The 13,181-nt window shown below is 39.2% G+C and overlaps 1 protein-coding gene across 4 annotated transcripts in view; it reads left to right on the top strand.

Moving 5' to 3' along the window:
- LOC150106232 (voltage-dependent calcium channel subunit alpha-2/delta-3-like) overlaps positions 1–13,181 on the top strand; it is a 2,133,114-nt gene that overhangs the window by 1,268,569 nt on the left and 851,364 nt on the right. The window lies entirely within an intron of this gene.

Below are 13,181 nucleotides of genomic sequence, written 5' to 3'. Positions count from 1 at the left end.
CCTTAGGATGTAATGTAATGTACATAGGATTCATTCATGTACAAGCCTTTTTTTTAAGTGTTAATGGAGTATTATTTTGATACTAAGAAATAGATGCAGATTTATGAAGACTAATCAAATGATAATAATCTCATTAATTATACTTCATTTTTAGGTAAAATTCATCTTGAACAATAGCATTATGATCTAACTGATAAGCTTAGGCGTTGATGGTTATTCATGACTTATTTTTCACGGTATTAACAACACCACAAACACTTTTATCCACAAAGATGTTTTATTAACGCTAATATTTCGCTGATTTTCAACTCAGCATCATCAGAGCACAACACACATGTAAACGCGACAGTGAGTGAGTGAAACAATATAATTGCAAAAGACAAAAGATCTAAAGTCCTATTTTTGGCGTCCTCTAACGAAAAAAAAAAAAGGCAGCAGTTATCCAGGAGTTTTTCTTAGGATAACTGTCTCCCAAATTTTTGGCAAATTAATGCAACCATATTTGTTAAGGTTGGGAGAATTCTTCAAAGCCATTGCCTCAAAAAATAATCTTTCAGATCTATAACGACTCCTAAATAGCACATTCGTTTTCCTCCATCTAATCCTGTGTGAAGGAGTGCCCAAAGCGTGGTCTGCCAGTCCCGACTTGCCATAGTAATAGTAGCGAATGTATCTTTCATGTTCTTCCAGGCGGATGTTCACTGATCGTCCTGTTTGCCCATAATAGGCCAAGTCACAGTCACATGGAACTTCATACACTCCTGGGTGTGCTAAAGGGTGAAGTTTATCCTTTGGCGAGCGGATCAGAGTTGCCAGCTTGACATGAGGCTTGAAGGTGGTGCGAAGGCCATGTTTCAACAATACTTTGGCTATCTTTTCCGATGTACCTCTGATATAGGGAATGGAAATGGTCATGTTGTATTCTTGTGTATTAGAGGGGGGGGGGGGGGCAGAGTAATGGGCCTATGTAGTATTTTTTCTATTTTGTAGGGATTGTAGCCGTTGGCTAAGAACGTATAGCGCAGGTACTGGAGTTCAGTGGTCAGAGCTGTATCGTTAGAACAAATCGCTCTGGCTCTGTGTGTAAGTGTTTTTAAAATACCGTACTGTTGGACTGGATGATGATGTGATTGTTTATGTAGGTATCTTCCTGTGTGTGTAGGCTTCCTGTAAATAGAAAAAGATAGTGATCCATCTGAAAGGCGGGGTGACTAATGTGTCAAGAAATGGTAGACAGTTATTTGATTCTTTTTCTACTGTGAAGTGAATTTTGGGGTGTTGGCTGTTTAGGTAGGTGACAAAAGCGTCCAAAGTGTCTTGTCCATGGGGCCAGATGGCAAACATATCATCTACATAGCGCAACCAAACTTGTGGCTTGTATGTAGCTGTGGTAAGTACTTTGTTTTCAAAGTGTTCCATGTAAAAATTTGCTAACGGGGGGGAGAGGGGGGAACCCATAGCAGTACCATTAATCTGTTTGTAGAATTTCCCCCCCCCATGTAAAGTAACTTGCATTCATGGTAAATTGAAATAATTCAAAAATATCTGGGGGAAATTTAGACTTGATTAAATCAAGAGTGTCTATAAGTGGTACATTGGTAAATAGGGAGGTGACATCGAAACTAACCATTATGTCTGAATTTTTTAGGATTAGATTTTTAACCAGTGTTTTGAAATGGATTGAATTTTTTTCCAAAAGTAGAGGAGTTGCCAGTAAGAGGGGCAAGCGACTTAGCTAAATGCCGGGCCAGTTTACATGTGGGACTATCTATGCTATCAACTATGGGGCGTAGGGGAACATTAGTTTTGTGGATTTTTGGTAATCCATAAATACGGGGTGTTTTAACATGAATTGGTTTTATATTAAAACCAATTTATTTTTAAAATTAATTTATATTAAAACACCCGTAAAATACGGGGTGAAATTCTACAAACAGATTAATGGTACTGCTATGGGTTCCCCCCCCCCCCCCCCCCCCCCCCCCCACCCCCCCCCCCACGTTAGCAAATTTTTACATGGAACACTTTGAAAACAAAGTACTTACCACAGCTACATACAAGCCACAAGTTTGGTTGCGCTATGTAGATGATGTGTTTGCCATCTGGCCCCATGGACAAGACACTTTGGACGCTTTTGTCACCTACCTAAACAGCCAACACCCCAAAATTCACTTCACAGTAGAAAAAGAATCAAATAACTGTCTACCATTTCTTGACACATTAGTCACCCGCCTTTCAGATGGATCACTATCTTTTTCTATTTACAGGAAGCCTACACACACAGGAAGATACCTACATAAACAATCACATCATCATCCAGTCCAACAGTACGGCATTTTAAAAACACTTACACACAGAGCCAGAGCCATTTGTTCTAACGATACAGCTCTGACAACTGAACTCCAGTACCTGCGCCATACGTTCTTAGCCAACGGCTACAATCCCTACAAAATAGAAAAAATACTACATAGGCCCATTACTCTGCCCCCCCCCAATACACAAGAATACAATATGACCATTTCCATTCCCTATATCAGAGGTACATCGGAAAAGATAGCCAAAGTATTGTTGAAACATGGCCTTCGCACCACCTTCAAGCCTCATGTCAAGCTGGCAACTCTGATCCACTCGCCAAAGGATAAACTTCACCCTTTAGTCACATGGAACTTCATACACCCAGGAGTGTATGAAGTTCCATGTGACTGTGACTTGGCCTATTATGGGCAAACAGGACGATCAGTGAACATCAGCCTGGAAGAACATGAAAGATACATTCGCTACTATTACTATGGCAAGTCGGGACGGGCAGACCACGCTTTGGACACTCCTTCACACAGGATTAGATGGAGGAAAACGAATGTGCTATTTAGGAGTCGTTATAGATCTGAAAGATTATTTTTTGAGTCAGCAATGGCTTTGAAGAATTCTCCCAACCTTAACAAATATGGTTGCATTAATTTGCCAAAAATTTAGGAGACAGTTATCCTAAGAAAAACTCCTGGATAACTGCTGCCTTTTTTTTTTTTTTTTCGTTAGAGGGGCGCCAAAAATAGGACTTTAGATCTTTTGTCTTTTGCAATTATATTGTTTCACTCACTCACTGTCGCGTTTACATGTATGTTGTGCTCTGATGATACTGAGTTGAAAATCAGCGAAATATTAGCGTTAATAAAACATCTTTGTGGATAAAAGTGTTTGTGGTGTTGTTAATACCATGAAAAATAAGTCATGAACAATAGCATTATGGTTATCAGTAAGCTTGTCAAATTTGTCAAAATGTTGTTATGCATGACTTTGTTGTTATGCATAAGAAGTTCTACAGAGAATAGTGGGAGATCAGGGAAGAACCAGAGGTCATACCTGGAAACTGTATAAAGAGGGTGTGAGTAGGGGAGTGAGAGGCAGGTTTTTTTCGTGCAGAGTTGTTAATGATTGGAATGCCTTGCCTGAGAGTGTGGTGTCTGCAAGGAGTTTGAATGTGTTTAAGACCCGGTATGATGAGATGTGTGTGAGATAGAAGGACCTCCTAGATGAGTCTTTGACTCCATGAGGTCTTGTTTTAATAATAATAATAATAATAATGACTTTCTGATATGAGATATGAGATTCTTGCTTGAGGTGGTATGAAAGAAGACACAGAGAGGAAAGATAGTGTTTGTTGCCTAGGTATGATAATGACAAACTGAACAGAAGAACGGTAATATTGAGAGGCAGCATAAGAGAAGTGGAAGTAACCAATTTCATGAGTTCTACAAAGACCAGGCAAGGAGAGTGACTTGGTTGGTGAGAGTTGCTAAAGAGAGGTATGAACAGCAGTTAGCTAATGAAGCTAAAAAGAATCCTAGGGAGTTCTTTCGATATGTAGCCAGCAAAAGAAAGAATGATTATGGAAGGATGACATTGATTGGAGGAAATGGTATAAAGACAGCTGTTGCAGAATGTGTGGTGGAGATACTTAATGAGCAGTTCATAAAGATCTTTCAATCTTGTGAATGTGACTTCATGGAGAGATTAAGAGCAGTTGATGATGGGGAGGAGAGACTGACTGTAAGTGAGCAAGAGGTGTTTGGGGAGTTGAGTAAACTAGATGTAAATAAGGCTGTGGGACTTGATAATATATCACCGCGTATTCTGAAGGAATGTGCCAGAGTGTTGACACCTGCCTTGACATATTTTTTTAATACGAGTCTTGCACTTGGTCAAGTCCCTAAAGAGTGGAAGGAGGGCAAGATTGTGCCACTTCATAAAGGAGGTGATCGAACTCGAGCATCAAACTATAGGCCTATCTGTGTGTCAGGTGTTGTGGTTAAGTTGTTGGAGAAGCTTGTGAGAACTAGGATCCAGAGTTGGTTTGACAACAATGGTATAATCTTTGATGGACAGCATGGATTTGCTAAAGGGAGGTCGTGTTTTAGTAATCTACTTACTTATTACAATAAAGTGACTGCTTCCTTGGAAAGAGGAGAAGGATACACAGTAATATACTTGGATTTTACAAAAGCTTTTGATAGAGTACCTCATGATAAGTTGACAGTCAAACTAGAGCAGATGGGGTTGGATATTAGATTAGTGCATTGGATTGGAGACTGGCTATCTGATAGGTATCAACAAGTTGTGTATGGGGGTGCAATATCCAGGAAAAGGAAAGTCACTAGTGGAGTGCCTCAGCGATCTGTTTTAGGGCCATTACTATTTAACTTGTATATTAATGATATTGGCGAAGATTTGGATGGAGATATTCAGTTGTTTGCAGATGATGCAAAGTTGGGATGAACCATAAAGAGTAGTGAAGATGTTGTGGCCTTGCAAGAAGACTTGAATAAATTGAGTGATTGGGCAAGCAAATGGGGATGCGAGTTCAATGTTGCAAAATGTAAGGTTTTAAAATTTGGAAAACAAAGATGGGATGCAGAATTTATGCTTGGTGAGAATATATTGTTGGAAGTAGAGGAAATAAGAGATCTGGGAGTGATAGTGGATAAGGATCTAAAATTTAGGGGACACATCGCCAAAATTGTGAAGACAACACAAAGACTTCTGGGAATGATGAGGAAGACACTGACGTGTAGAAGTAGGGAGATTCTTGTTCCATTGTATAAGGCTTTGATTAGGCCACACATGGACTATTGTGCCCAGATTTGGTCACCTGGTTTTCAGAAGGATGAAGAGATGTTGGAAAGGGTGCAAAGGCGACTGACTAAGGTAGTTTCTGAACTCTGGAATGTCGAGTATGAGGAAAGATTGAAAAGATGTTATTTGTAGAGTCTAGTGGAGAGAAGGAAGAGGGGAGATGTGATAGAGACCTACAAGTTGGTAAGGGGCTGCTATAGGATCAATACTGAAGAAGTTTTACAGAGAATAGTGGGAGATCAGGGGAGAACCAGAGGTCATACCTGGAAACTGTATAAAGAGGGTGTGAGTAGGGGAGTGAGAGGCAGGTTTTTTTCGTGCAGAGTTGTGAATGATTGGAATGCCTTGCCTGAGAGTGTGGTGTCTGCAAGGAATTTGAATGTGTTTAAGACCCAGTATGATGAGATGTGTGTGAGATAAAAGGACCTCCTAGATGAGTCTTTGACTCCATGAGGTCTTGTTTTAATAATAATAATAATAATAATGACTTTCTGATATGAGATATGAGATTCTTGCTTGAGGTGGTATGAAAGAAGACACAGAGAGGAAAGATAGTGTTTGTTGTCTAGGTATGATAATGACAAACTGAACAGAAGAGCGGTAATATTGAATGACATAATAGTTAGAATGTGTGACAAGAGAGGACTGGAATATGTGGATGCTTGGAATGCGTTTGAGGAGAGAGAGGAATTGTATGTGAGAGACTGCTTACATTTGAATGAGGAAGGACGTAGGCATCAGGAGAGATTGCTGTTCTGAACATGTCAGTGTGTCACAGGGAGGATGGTAGCAGGGGTGGCTTCTTGTGGGAATGGGTACTTGGAAGAAGAGGGACAAAATCAGCTAACACTGAGCCCAGTGGAGTCTAGAGGGGATAATGCTGGGTATAGAAACAACAGCATTTATATGCTTTATACTAATGCCAGGAGTATCTGGAATAAGGGAGAGGAATTGGTGGTGCAGATAGCATCAGCCTGGCCAAAAATTATTGGGATCACTGAGACATGATTGACAGAAGGGGATAAAATAACACGAATAGAAGTCGCTGGGTATAGCATTTTTCGTCAGGATAGGAGGGGAAAGCGTGGCGGTGGGGTACTGCTTATGATAAGTGATGACCTATATCCTCTAAGAGTGGAGAATTTGGAAGGAAGTGAGACAAATGATTTTGAGAGCGTATGGTGTGAGGTAGATGTAGGCAAGACAGGCTATTTAGTGGGGTGTTGCTACAGACCCAAGAGCACAGAGGATGGGGACCAGGAGATGTTTAGACAGCTAAGTTTGGCAAGTGCAAGAAGAATGATTGTTATGGGAGATTTTAACTTCAGTAGTATAAATTGGAGAGAGGAAGATGCATGTAGCAATAGGGGAATGGAATTTCTAGAATTCTTGAGGGACAAATGTCTTAGGCAACATGTAACAGAGCGAACAAGAGGTTCAAAAGTTTTGGATTTGGTTATAGCATCAGAAGAGTAGATAATAACTGAGTTGACGTCTCTCCCACCAGTTGGAGAGAGTGACCATATGGTGTTGACTTGGAAAATGAACAGACATGCAGGAATATCAAAGAGACAGGAACGTATGTGAAATTATAAGGCAGGTGATTGCAATAGTCTAAGATGTCAACTTGGAGAAGTTTCATGGAGGGAGGAATTGGAAGGCTGGGATATCATTAGTGCGTGGGAAATTGTGAAAGAATATTTGTTAGCAGCAATGGTAAGTTGTATAGAAGGGGACACAATTTGGAGTAAAGTGGATGACAAACAATATTAAACAGGAATTGCATGTGAAAAAGAGACTATGGAAGAGATATAAGGAGACAGGTGAAGAGAGGATGCATGAAGAATATAAGACACAGGCCAGAAGAGTGACTAGTGTGGTACGGAAAGCGAAACTGGAATATGAAAGGAGGTTGGCCCTATGATCCAAAGAAAATCCTAGGGAATTTTTTAGCTATGTGGCCAGTAGGAGGAGAAATGACTGTGTAAGAATGATATTGTGGGATAAAAATGGGAATAGAGTGACTGATGCAGAGGACATTGTGGAATTGTTCAATGAACACTTTATTGGAGTATTTCATCCTAGAGTAGTCAGTTTTAATGCTAGAGGGATAGGGCTGGTTCGAGGTTTAGAGGTACAGGAGGAGAGTGTGTTTCAGATGCTGAGTACTCTGGATGTCAGTAAAGTTTTGGGACTGGATGGTATTTCACCACGAGTTTTGAGAGAATGTGCTATGTAACTGACAGTGCCTTTAACCTGGCTTTTCCATGAAAGTCTGGCTGCAGGAAAGGTGCATAGGGAATGGAAGGAAGGTAAGATAGTGCCATTGCATAAGGGTGGTAACAGACTGGAAGTGTCTAATTATAGGCCAGTCTGTGTGTCATCAGTAGTTGTTAAGATCTTGGAGAAAGTGGTGAGGGACCGTATACAGTGTTGGGCAGATGAGGGTCATGTTATCTGTGAGAGTCAACACGGATTTGTGAAAGGGCGCTCTTGTTTAAGCAATATGCTAGCCTTTTATAATAAAGTTACAAGAACATTAGATGAGGGAAAGGCTTATACTGCAATTTTCTTAGACTTAGCAAAGGCATTTGACAGGGTGCCACATGATAAGCTGATATTTAAGTTGCAGCACATGTAAGTTTGGTCAACTGGATTCAGGATTGGCTGTCTAATAGGTATCAGAGAGTTGTGTATGGTTGGGCATTTTCAATGAAGCAGAGGGTTACAAGTGGGATCCCACAGGGCTCAGTTCTGCGACTTATATTGTTTAACCTTTTTATCAATGACATTGTCAGTGGATTGCAAAGGGATATTCAGTTGTTTGCAGATGCTGCGAAGCTGGGAAGGATTATTAATAATAGTGCAGATGTGACAGACCTGCAAGAGGATTTGAATAAGCTAGAAAATCGGCAAATGAATGGGGATGTCGGTTTAATGGAAGAAAATGTAAGGTCTTGAGGTTTGGGAAACATCGATGGGATGCTGCATACTCTATGGGAGGAGTTATACTGGAGGAAGTAGGGGAGACAAGAGATCTGGGTTTGATGAGTGATAGAAACCTGAAGTTTAAGGGACATATTGCAAAGGTGGTGAAGGTAACACAGAGGATTGCTGCAATTATGAGAAGGACTCTGACCTGCAGAGATAAGAGGGTTATCATTCCGTTGTATAAGACCCTGATCAGACCACACTTGAACTATTGTTCTCAGATTTGGTCCCCAGGATTTGAAGGGGATAAATTAACTCTGCAAAGGGTACAAAGGCGGACAACAAAGATGGTTTCAGGACTGTACAATGATAGTTATGAGGATCGGCTTAGGGAATGTGGACTGTAGAGTTTGGTGGTTAGAAGAAGGAGAGGTGATATATGATTGAGACTTTTATACTGTTGAGAGGTGGTTACAGGGTTGACACTGGGGAGTTCTTTCGCTTTGTTGAACAGCAAGGAGTGATGACAAGAGGCCATCACTGGAAGTTACGAAAGGAAACTATGAGCAAGAGGGTGAGGAGTGATTTCTTTGCATGGAGGGTGGTTAAAACATAGAATACATTGCCTGATGGAGTGGTAAGAGCAAGAAAGGTCAATGAGTTGAAGGAGTGGTATGATAGACTTTGTGTTTCTTAGGGGGGGGGGGACCTCCCCTCAATGAGTCTTGATAGACTTTGTGTTTCTTAGGAAGGACCTCCCACGGTGAGTCTTTTGACTCCATGGAGGCCTGAATAATAATAATAATAATAATAATAATAATGACTGTGTGCCTGCTTCTTAATAAATCACGTTCAGAATACAAAAGTTATTGGGTAAACCATTATATTTTAAAAATAACATAATGAACCTTTCCGTACCAGTCATGATGGGAAGTCTGGCTCTATTCAATTTCTTGTCTTTTCAAACACTTCCATTCTGTCTTTATTTTTCAAAGTAAATTTCAACATAGTTCCTACTGAGTCCAGGAATCTAGAATAAAATAATAAAGTAATCTAATGCCTTTTTATTCCTGAAGGAGAGTAGATGAAGGATTATGGACATGACTAAATTTTGGAAATTGATAAACAGCTGAATTCCACCCTTTCTGAGACACAGTGTTAAAAATCTATGGCAAAAATCGAGTTATTGGCTGAAAATAGTTCTAGAATAAATTCTTTTAGACAGCAACTGAACATATAATGGTACTGCTTCTAATAATCAGGCATTAAATTGGTACCATAAACGTTCCTACAAGACTACACAATACCTTATCCAGAGTTTTAATATAATTTAATTTTTAAACAAGATGCTGACAGACAATATATCAAATTGGAATATGCATAGCTTGGTTTCCAAATTTTATTAACATTTGCAAAATTTTTCCTTTATTAATTTCAGGAACCTTATTTGCACGTGTTTTGATGCTTTTAGAAAATAGTAGGAACCGAAAAATTGCTTACATCACTGAAGAGTGTGAATGAGTTAAAGATATGCTGGCCTGGTTGGCCGAGTGGCTAGCATATCAGCTCTCAAGACAAAAGGCTGCAGGTTCGAATCCTGCCATGGCATTGATGTTTGTGATTGTCTGTGAAAATACTAATGGTTGTGGTGGGCAGTAGATGGCATTGGTGTAGATAATAATACTGGTAGTTGCAGTTTGGAAACAGTGTTTTAGAGTAGGTGTCCTCCTTCAATGAGTCTGGACTCCCTGGAAGTGTCACGTAATAATAATAACAATAATAATAATAATAATAATAATATGATAACAGAAAGATATGATATGATTACTGATTGAAGGACCTCTCCATCAAGTTTGCTGACACCCCATAACTTGATTAACGGGTTCATGCTAGGCTATATTTCGCATGTGCTACTCAGTGACTTTATAACATGTTCCTTCTGCTTTGAGCAGGCACATGTTTGCAAATTTGGCAATATATATGACATGTCAATTTCAAGTTTTTTTCTGGTAGAATCTGTGTGTAAAACCGACGTTTGTGAACTGTCTTCATAGTATATCTACACCTTTAGAAATCTAAAACTACAAACAGTTATAGAATTTCTCTTAATTATCAGTAAATGATATAACCAAAAAGTAAAAAAGTATTTTCTTTTCTAACATAACTCTGATTTTTCTAGAAAGTACATGTAATGATTTATTACCTGCCCAACAGATGGAAAACTGGAATTATGAGATGATTTGTATCCTACCCCACAGAAACGTATAGAAAAATATAATTTGAGTCATACCCAGTGAGAACTGTTAATAATAATAATAATAACATAATCAAGCACATATAATTATTATGCAGAAAACTTAATGGTTTATACATCGTTCTATGTAGAAATAAACATGGAATATGGCAAGAATGTTATAGGAAAATAAGTGCTAAATGAAACACATTATTTATAGTGAAGGATGCATGGAATATTTTTACATAGTAATATCTAATGAAATGGCTGAAGTAATAATGGTTTTTATTCATTTTTATTATTTATTTATTTTATCTTATTTTTTTTTCATTCTTTGGCACGCTATCTATTCACCTCAGGACTAGTTAAATGAAATAAATAAATGGCACCAAGTTCATCATTGCCTACTCTTGCTACTGACATGCTTGGTTACCTGAAACAGTGTTCATTAAAAATCACAATCCATAAGCATTCAACACCATAGAAACCACATTATTTTCAGATAGTAAACATAGTGTTAGGATTAGTGGCCTTGTCAGATGTCATCTCCTTCCAGGAGGTTGACTATGATGGTAGTTGACTATGATGGAGGTTGACTCATGGTAGTCAACCTCCTGGAAGGAGATTGACTACCATGAGTTTCCACCATGTACGGTTTTGTGCTTCTCTCTTACATTCTTCATAGAACAAAAAGGTCCAGTCCTTGATATTTCCCATTCAATCTGTTCTTTGTCTTCCTCTTCCTCTTTTTTCTTGTATCTTGTATCATGTATTGATTTTTTTTTTTCACAGTGGTACACTCCTAAGAACAGTGACATGTATAAGAAGAGTGCTTGACTGGGATAAGTTTTCTAGGAATAATTAAATATACATGCGTAATTTTTTGAGTAAGAGTGGCTGTAAACGTTGTGCGCTACCAGTTTTATTAGTGTGGGGGATTTTTTTTTGCCAAAACTTAATTACGAAATCGTTATTAGACTTAGTAACCTGCAAAAAATGGTGACGGCATTGTCATTCCATGACTTTAATTTAGATTTCAGTCGTTTCATTAAGTGTGAGGTCTGTTATATGTATTCTTTCGATTACATAAATGATTTGTGGATATTTGCTGAGGATGGAAGGAGGGTGTGTGCGAAGTGTGACCTGAACGAGGAATTGATGAATGCAAATATGAAATTGATGACAGAAAGTGTTAGTAGCGAGATTGTTGCGGGGAAAATAGGTGCACGTTTCAAAGAGAAGGATGGTGAGAAGAGAAGCGAAAAAATGTTAAAAAATCAGTAAAAAAAGAAAAAGAGCGATTTGAAAACTGTAACGGATGTTAAAAGGGACGAAAGTGAGGTGAGAGTGGTGGAAGGAAACCAAATCGAGAGAACGAATGACGCTAGAAAGGGCGTGACGCAGAAATCAAAAGTGAAAAAATTCGAAAGAATGGATGATAGCGAAAGATGGACTGAAGGAACAGAAACAAAGAAAGATGAATGAGTGTGAAATTCAGAAGAATGATAGCAAAAGTTGGATGCATGTTGGACTGAGAGTACGGAAACAAAGAAAGATGAATGAGTGTGAAAATGGGAAGAATGATAGCGAAAGTTGAACGCACCTTGGACTGAAAGTATGGAAACGAAGGATGAATGAGAGTGAAAGTGAGAAGAGGGGGTTGAGAGTTAGAAAGTTAGAAAGATTGAATGATAGAGAGAATGTGTCATGAGATTCGAAAGTTGAATTCGATTGGATGAGGCAAGAAATGAAATGGATGCGGAATGAAATTGAGAAAATCCATTTAAAAACTATTAAAATAAATAATGATGGAATGAAAGAATTAACGAAAGATGATCAAGTGGCATTGTATGGCGATTCCATTATTAAAGGTGTGCTGGAGGATAGAATGCACAAGGTATGTTTTCCAGGCACTAAAATGAGTAGAGTGATTGAGGCATTGGATATGAGGCAGGAGCGAGCAAAAGAGTTAATAATATTAATAGGTATGAATGATTTGAGAGAGGACAAAGAGTGTGTCAGAATGGATATCAGGAGGCTGCTTAGAAGGATAAAAGAGAATAGTGTGACAGGAAGGGTATAGTTCGCCCAACGATTAGAGATCCTTCGACGCTTCTGCGCATCTCAGAAAAAGGAGAATCCATTCCGATAATAGGGTAATCAATCCATATTGTGGGATGAGTTGTTTATTATTACCAGTCGGAAAATTAACTTTTCTTTTATGATTATTGTAGTTAACTATGTTGCGTGTATAACATTTGAAAATTCTACCTATAAAGCACGTGATTTTGCTTGTTCGTGACCAATTCGAACGTCCTTCATTTCTTTCTCCCCTTCAGCATAAATCGACTATTCTTGGAAAGACGTGAAGCAGAGACCTACAAACGGTGGGCGAACTATAGTTAGCATGTTGCCTAGGTATGACTGTGGTGAAATGAGGTGGAGAGCAAGGATTATGAATGATATGCTGGATGAAATGTGTGCGGAGAGGGAAGTACAGTTGGTTAATGTGTGGACAGAGTTTGAGGGATGAAGGGAACTGTATGGGAGTGATGGACTGCATTTCAGTGGTTATGGTATGAGTCGCTTGGAGAGACTGCTGCTGGAAGGTAGAGAAGTGAATAGAGAGAATGAATCAGATCGAGTGGGAAGTGATGTGGAAGAGCGGGAGAGTAAGACAGGAGAGATTGAAGAAGTGATTATGAATGGGGAAGTGAGTGGTATGAGTATAGAAAATGAGAGAATGGGTGTGCAAGAGGAGCAGGGAAACGGGGCTGGCTCAGTGTGGACAGGTGTACACAGCATAAGAAAGGTGGATGCTCCAAGAGGATGTGAGCATGTGTAGGCAAGAAAGGAATGGGATGACCAGGGATCAAGAGGAAACAGT

This window comes from Typopeltis vanoorti, chromosome 5 (assembly GCF_054136105.1).
Source record: "Typopeltis vanoorti isolate ZY-2024b chromosome 5, IOZ_Tvanoo_1.0, whole genome shotgun sequence".
NCBI lineage: Eukaryota > Metazoa > Arthropoda > Arachnida > Uropygi > Thelyphonidae > Typopeltis > Typopeltis vanoorti.
The sequence above is the reverse complement of the archived record's forward strand: the minus strand, read 5'-3'. Positions and strand labels throughout refer to the sequence as shown.